This window comes from Schistocerca piceifrons, chromosome 5, assembly GCF_021461385.2.
Source record: "Schistocerca piceifrons isolate TAMUIC-IGC-003096 chromosome 5, iqSchPice1.1, whole genome shotgun sequence".
Lineage (NCBI taxonomy): Eukaryota > Metazoa > Arthropoda > Insecta > Orthoptera > Acrididae > Schistocerca > Schistocerca piceifrons.
This window is the reverse complement of record NC_060142.1, coordinates 621,405,843-621,413,666: the sequence shown is the minus strand read 5'-3', so window position 1 is coordinate 621,413,666 and position 7,824 is coordinate 621,405,843. Positions and strand designations below refer to the sequence as shown.

The following is a 7,824-nucleotide window of genomic DNA, read 5'->3' as shown; positions in this document are numbered from 1 at the left end:
TAGGCTGTCCTTTCTGGAGGTATCTGTCTGAATGACGTCATGTATGGGAGTTTAACGTGGATGATAAATAGTTTAAAGAAGATGAGTATAGAAAATTTCGAAATGTAGTGCTACAGAACAATGCTGAAGATTAGATATGTAGATCACGTAACTGATGAGGAAGTACTGAACAGGACTGGGAAGAAAAGAAATCTGTGGCACAACTCCACTGGAAGAAGGGATCGATTGATGGGACATATTCTGAGGCTTGTACAGGATAGAATAGTTTGGAGAGCTGCATTAAACCAGTCTTTGGACTGAAAACCACTACAACAAGGACTCTTGCACATAATTTTGAAACTAGCACCTCATGTGTGCCACAGAACTTTGTAATAGGCCTAAGGTCTTCTTAAATCTTAAAACCATAAAATCTGTTATATGTAGCATTTTTCCAGGTATTCCCTCGTGTCAATGTCAATGTGCTTAGAATGTAAATTAGAAGCGCAAAATCACTATCACAGCTCAATTTCTTTATATTAGATTCTGCTTACGTACAGATTTGACAACCCACTGTGAGTGGCGTAGAATTTTACATGACTGTCATTTGAATCGTTCTTTAATTTTTGTTAAAGTATGGGGCTGCCCACCTGTAAGTACTTAAATTCGCTGCGGAATTCTCCTAACGGTAATATAGTGCCCAGAAGGATATCGTGGAAACTAATAATATAGGAGGCAACGGCCTTGCCGCAGTGGATACACCGGTTCTCGTCAGATCACCGAAGTTAAGCGCTGTCGGGCGTGGCCGGCACTTGGATGGGTGACCATTCGGGCCGCCCTGCGCTGTTGCCATTTTTCGGGGTGCTTTCAGCCTTGTGATGCCAATTGAGGAGCTACTCGACCGGATAGTGGCGGCTCCGGTCAAAGAAAGCCATCATAACGACCGGGAGAGCTAGGTGCTGACCACACGCCCCTCCTATCCGCATCCTCAACAGAGGATGACACTGCGGTCGGATGGTCCCTGTGGGACACTTATGGCCTGAAGACGGAGTGCTATTAATATAGGGAAACAGATCTTTTCGTACGTCAAGTCACACTATTCGTAGGATCCGTACTCCAACTTCTAATAAAGTGTGACAACCTTTTCGCCTCTATGTAACTGTTACAAACAGCATCTTATAGAAAATGTTTTGCGTACTTTATATCAGCTCCTCTTATTTTTCGCCTCTGCTGCTCTTTCCAGACCTAGTTAGCTTTCTACAGCGGATGATCCACTCTTCTATAGACTTCTTTCATCACATGCATTTCTTGATACTACTCCATTGCACGTACCTTACGTATCGCTACGTTGAAAATGCTTTCTGTTCTTTCTTCGCCGGAAATCATGGTATCCATGTCTCGATATCTATGATAATCTCCAATTAAGACATAAAATTTTTTTATCGTCTTATTAATTTCGACGTCAATATCTGATAGCAATAGAGGATCATTACTGAAGAATGCTTTGTTGGGCTGTTGGGGGTGAAAAGTCAGTTCTCCGTTGGAGAGACTGTCTTCATTAAACCGCTGTATAGAGACTAACAGCATTTAATTAGACAGGTTCAAATATAATCTGAATGTGATTAGATGGTCAGATTAAACAACGACGTTATTCACTAAACAAAGTTCAGTTTTGTATCGTCATAGAAAATAGCAAAATCATTATCACCTATAAAAAAACCAAAACCTTGGTTCGTAGTGGCCTGTAGTGCAGACGATCTTTTTTTACATTGTGCATCAAACTAATTTCCTCAACGTTTCGTTTCCAATCACATGTGTAATACTACGCATTACATGTCGTAATTGTCAAATTATTTTTCACTACACGTAAAAAGTAGACATGTGTTGTGAAAATTAACTCCACAGCTACCACGAGTAATACGTAGACGTTATCCATGTAGTGAAAATTAACTTCACAGTTACTACTGCTTGAAAATGTGAAGCAGTCGAAATTAGCTAATCGAACGATTTAAATAAAGATCGCTTATTTTACAAACTATTAGAGTCTACGTTTTCTTTTATTAAGCATTTAGAGGATGCGGATCCCCACAAAGAAGAGGAAACAAGAAATATTCTGAAACTTCCTGGCAGATTAAAACTGTGTGCCCGACTGAGACTCGAACTCGGGACCTTTGCCTTTCGCGGGCAAGTGCTCTACCATCTGAGCTACCGAAGCACGACTCACGCGCGGTCTCACAGCTTTACTTTTGCCAGTATCTCGTCTCCTACCTTCCAAACTTTACAGAAGCTCTCCTGCGAACCTTGCAGAACTAGCACTATTGAAAGAAAGGATATTGCGGAGACATGACTTGGCCACAGCCTGGGGGATGTTTCCAGAATGAGATTTTCACTCTGCAGCGGAGTGTGAGCTCATATGAAACTTCCTGGCAGATTAAAACTGTGCGTCCGACTGAGACTCGAATTCGGGACCTTTGCCTTTTGCGTTCAAGTGCTCTACCATCTGAGCTACCGAAGCACGACTCACGCCCAGTCCTCACACCTTAACTTCTGCCAGTATCTCATATCCTACCTTCCAAACTTTACAGAAGCTCTCCTGCGAACCTTGCAGAACTAGCACTCCTGAAAGAAAGGATGTTGCGGAGACATGGCTTGGCCACAGCCTGGGGGATGTTTCCAGAATGAGATTTTCACTCTGCAGCGGAGTGTGCGCTGATATGAAACTTCCTGGCAGATTAAAACAGTGTGCACGACTGAGACTCGAACTCGGGACCGTTGCCTTTCGCGGGCAAGTGCGCTACCATCTGAGCTACCGAAGCACGACTCACGCCCGGTCCTCACAGCTTTACTTCTGCCAGTCTCAGTCGTGCACACAGTTTTAATCTGCCAGGAAGTTTCATATCAGCGCACACTCCGCTGCAGAGTGAAAATCTCATTCTGGAAACATCCCCCAGGCTGTGGCCAAGCCATGTCTCCGCAATATCCTTTCTTTCAGGTGTACTAGTTCTGCAAGGTTCGCAGGAGAGCTTTTGTAAAGTTTGGAAGGTAGGAGATGAGATACTGGCAGAAGTAAAGCTGTGAGGACCTGCCGTGAGACGTTCTTCGGTAGCTCAGATGGTAGAGCACTTGCCCGCGAAAGGCAAAGGCCCCGAGTTCGAGTCTCAATCGGGCACACACTTTTAATCTGCCAGGAAGTTTCGTATCAACGCACACTCCGCTGCAGAGTGAATATCTCATTCTGAAAAAATATTTTCATCGATTGGTCCCTGTTTGATCGTCGAAGTCGACTAGCAATAATCACTATGCCTATAAGAACTATACATGCCATGAGACACCTCTTCAGCCTACACATGATGGTTACGAAAAGCGACGGTAACATTCTAAGAAGAAGTACGTCATACGCAATGTGTACTAACAATGTTTCTGGTATGATAAAAATTCTTAGTTGACTTTGATCAATTCTGAGAAGGATTTTATGTCAATCGTATAATGTATTGTTTCAGATATTATGTCCGCGCTGTAAAACGTTTAACGAGGCAAAGCACAGAGAGACATGTCTGACACTACCCACAAGCAGTGCAGAAGGAATACGTTCTCTGGAACAGGATAAAGATGTGATAAAAGGATTTCGGCGGCCATTACAGCTGTCTCTCAAATTTTAGTGCGTAGTAGGGGTACTGATAGCACAGTGGCTTGGAGAAAGCGCAATACGTTGTTGGAACGTGGCCCTGACTTCGTAGGTGTGAGTATCTTGTAGCTAGCAGGACTTGCACGTAAATGTGGAAACACTAATATACATGCTTGAACGTAATTTCAGATAGGCACGCCTGCAGGATTAGCTATTATATTTGGCCAAGAACGCCACCCGTGAAATGTTGGCAACACGTTGCAGGCGTAAGTTGTGGCAGAACAGAAGTTTGGTAGTTGTGGGTGCATTAATTGAATTTTAACGTGAGAAAATTGTTGGTCTCCGTATAATGGGTGCTTCCGTAGCCAAGGTAGCCGAAGTGGTGTTTCTTGAAGCGCCGCATCGAAGGTTTATACCGCATAAACTGGAAGCAGAACATCAACCACTAAGTCACAACGCGGGCGAAACAATGTCTTGAGTGATCGTGACAGATGGTCACTGAAGAGGATTGTGACGAAAATGAAGAGAACGTGCAAAGAGTCACTGCAGAACGGAAGGTCACATTTGAGCACCCTGTCAGCACGATAACAGCACTATGTGAGCTCCTTAAGCAGGGAACTGCAAAGCGAGCTGCAATCTCAAAATCACTCATCAGTGATGCAGATGACTGTAATGGGGAAACGTGCAACAGAAGCCATGAAAAATGGACTACGGATAAACGAAAGAAAGTAAGCTGGGCCCTCAGGAGCTCTGCATTTGTTTGCTGAGTATGGGCTTGGCGACCCCAGGGTACCTGAGCTACGGACTGGTTAGCGCCGCCAGTTCTCTGCCATCGTAAGCTCTGGGCATGCTTCAGCGACCACCGTGCGGCGAGGCGGTGGAACGTTGTGTGTCGCGGGTACCGGGGATCTAGGCTTGACCGCCCTGATCACGAGGATGGCATAAACCGCTATAAGAATACCCTCAATCTCAAGGTGTACTGCGCGCTGATGAGATGCACGGCTGCTGAGGTGGAATAGTCGTTAGGGGCAACCGCTGAGGAACCTGTCGCACCTCAGTTGTATAAGGCTTACTCAGGTACTTGGGGCTCTGTCAGAGTGGACCCTTATTTCCCTACCTGCTCGTGGGACCGAAATGGATTCTCCTAAATTCTCTCTATCCCCTCCCGGCGGAAAGGGTGGGCCTCTGGAAGGTACCAACACCCAGTACAACAAGAGGGCTCGTATTACAGTCAGTAGTAACAGACTGCATGTTGCTTAGCAGAATGTGTTTCTTCAAATGGATCAAATGGCTCTAAGCACTATGGGACTTAACATCTGAGGTCATCAGTGTCCTAGACATAGAACTATTTAAACCTAACTTCCTAAGAACATTGCATACGTCCATGCCTGAGGCAGGATTCGAACCTGCGACCGTAGTAGCAGCGCCGTTCCGTACTAATGCACCTAGAACCCTCGTCCACAGTGGCCGACCATGTGTTTCATATAGTTAAAAAACAAGAGGAGGTTTCGACAAAGTTTCGCCACTTTACATACAGAAAGGCTTCAAAGGCATTGCTGTCACCTTAAAATCTGTGAATCGCTGGCGAAATGGGACCCTGTTGTGTGAAACATCTAGCTTCCAACAAGTGAAGAACCTTCAGAACGTACAATGCTTTGGGGAGTTTGCTATAGATACTGAATTGCACAACACCTTGAAATACAGCAAAAGTTGTTGCGACTTGCAGGGATCAGGTTGACATTTTCCAAGAAGAACTGAAAGCTGAATGGTCCTGGGAAGGCGCTGTCGACGTGCAAGACGCTATGAAACGGGTGGAGGGCGTTCTTGTGAAGTCAGACTCATTTATCCTTTCTTTTAACAGCACGAAACTACCAGAGCATATGAAGGCGGGTTTCCTACGTCTCTGTGTATGGCCTTTTTACCCGAATCCAATGTGGTGTTTTAAATACCAGCACTTTGGGAACATTACTCTCGGCATTAGAGGGGAAGACACGCGGGAAATGTGGTAAAGCCGCCCATGAGGGTTGCTCCTCTCCTCCAAAGTGTATTCTCTGGGGATCACCCTGTTTGGAGCAGGGAGTGCATTTTCCTTGAGGGGCAGAAGATACAGGAGATCAAAACCACAAAGCACATCCCATATGGTGAAGCTCAGAAGTTATATAAGTCGATACAGCCATCCAAATTTCGCTGCCTCTTTTTCTGCCGTTCTGAAACAGCCTGTCTTGAAAACTAATGCCACTACACAAACGGAGGTTGCTACTGTCAGCACTAGCACCTGCGTTTGTCAACGCACATGTGCTGCTGCAGTTCCTTTCAAGCCGGCCCCTCCCCCTGAACTTAAGAAAAGGCCATGGTTGCTAACATCAAGGACCTTCCTGCCCCTCCTCAGGTCAAGTCTTGTGCACCACTCAGCGCTGCTACACCCCCTGCTGCTTCTGAGGTTGTGACTCCAAAGCCGCCTCAGACCGAAATCAAAAGCAAAGACCCGCCCACTGAAGATGACAGAAGGTACACATTCTGCTGATGTCGACGGGATTCTCCCTGACTTCTCTCTCAACTCTTCCTCAGAGGCGATGGATGTTTATGTCACACTGGAGCAATCATCTCGCTCCAAAACTGAGCCTCCACTTATTGTGGGCTCCCCTCCCCGGCAGAAAGTCAGGATGAACATACTCCCACCCTGATTGATGGCTCCCTTTATACAGTGGAACATGAATGGATTCGGGACACATGTGGAGGAACTAAGACTCCTAGCACAGTAATGCCCTCTATACTTCCGGTTACAGGAAACACATTTAAAAATATCTGATGCTCCTGTACTACAGGGCTATACACTATATGGCAAGGATGACCTGACTGGGGAAAGGGCCAAAGGAGGAGTCGTCGTGTTTGTCAATGATGGCCACCACTCCTTTGCTCTCACTCTGGATACTAACCGGCAAGCAGTTGCAGTTGAAATTCATTCACGTCGGAGGCATACAGTTTGCTCCCTTTATTGACCCCCCCCCTCTGGATGCCATAGCCATTGAGGCTCTCACAGATCTTCTGCAACAACTCCTCCATTTCTCCTCCTGGGCGACCTCAATGTCCATCAAGTCCTATAGGGCTCAACCTCTACTTGCCCTTGGGGTCGAGTTTTGAAGAGCCACCAGACATCTCAAGTGTTGTGCATCCTAAACGCTGGTACTCCAACTCATTTCTCTGCTTCTACTGGGTCATTCTCAACCGTCGACCTATCTCTCTGCTCTCCAGCCCTCACCGATCTGTTCACTGGGAGGTCAGTGACGACCTACATTCCTGTGATCACTTCCCCATCTGCTTCACTTCCTGGATAGTGTATTGCTGGAACAGATGCCGCCAACATGGATGATTGGCAGGGCTCACTGGCCACTGTTGAGGCAGTTGGCTGTCCTTGAACACGGTAACAGCGTCCAGGAATGGGTGGATCACATCACACTTGTGATCCATCATGCTGACCTGACCATACCAAAGTCTCAAGCGACGACGTGTACCTTGTTGCACAGAAGAGTGCCATTCAGCCATTCGGGACAGGTGTGCATCTCTCGATGGTTTAAATGCCGCTCAACAGCGGACAATCTCAGTGCCTTTCGAATCGCGATAACCAGGGCTTGCCATGTCATTAAAGAGAGCAAAAAACGGTCATGGTAGGACTTCCTGGACTCCATCAACGGCTCCACTTGTTCCACAAAGGTATGGGAAGCCATCCGGAGGCTGTATGGTATACGCAGCAATTTACTGAAAGCAGCAGTGCTGAAACAGGAGTGCCTCTAAACGACACTCAAAGACATAGCTTAGACATCGGCCGAGCATTTTGCGCAAACTACTGCCATTGCAAGCCAGGATCCTGTGTTTCGTTCATACCGTGCTACTCTAGAGTGGGAAAAGTTGGACTTCAGGTCCAGCGATTCTGAGGCCTACAACTCCCCTTTGTCCATGTTGGAGCTCGAATTAGCACTGTCTGAAACTGCTGTTACTGCATCTGGTCACTACCATATCCGGTACTGCATCTTTGACATTTGCCAGTGGTGCCTGAGGAAATCCTCCTCGAATTTTTTAATCTAATATGGCAGACAGGCAACTTCCCCAACTCGTGGAAGGAGGCAATTCTGATCCCTCTGCTCAAACGAGGAAAGGACTGCATGTGCCCAAGTAGTTATCGGATATTGTCTTGACGTGCTGTGTAGGAAAGACCCCGGAACGGA

The 7,824-nt window shown here is 46.4% G+C and overlaps 1 pseudogene; it reads left to right on the top strand.

Moving 5' to 3' along the window:
* Positions 1–710: 710 nt before the first annotated feature.
* LOC124799452 lies at positions 711–828 on the top strand (annotated as a pseudogene).
* The last annotated feature ends 6,996 nt before the right edge of the window (positions 829–7,824 follow it).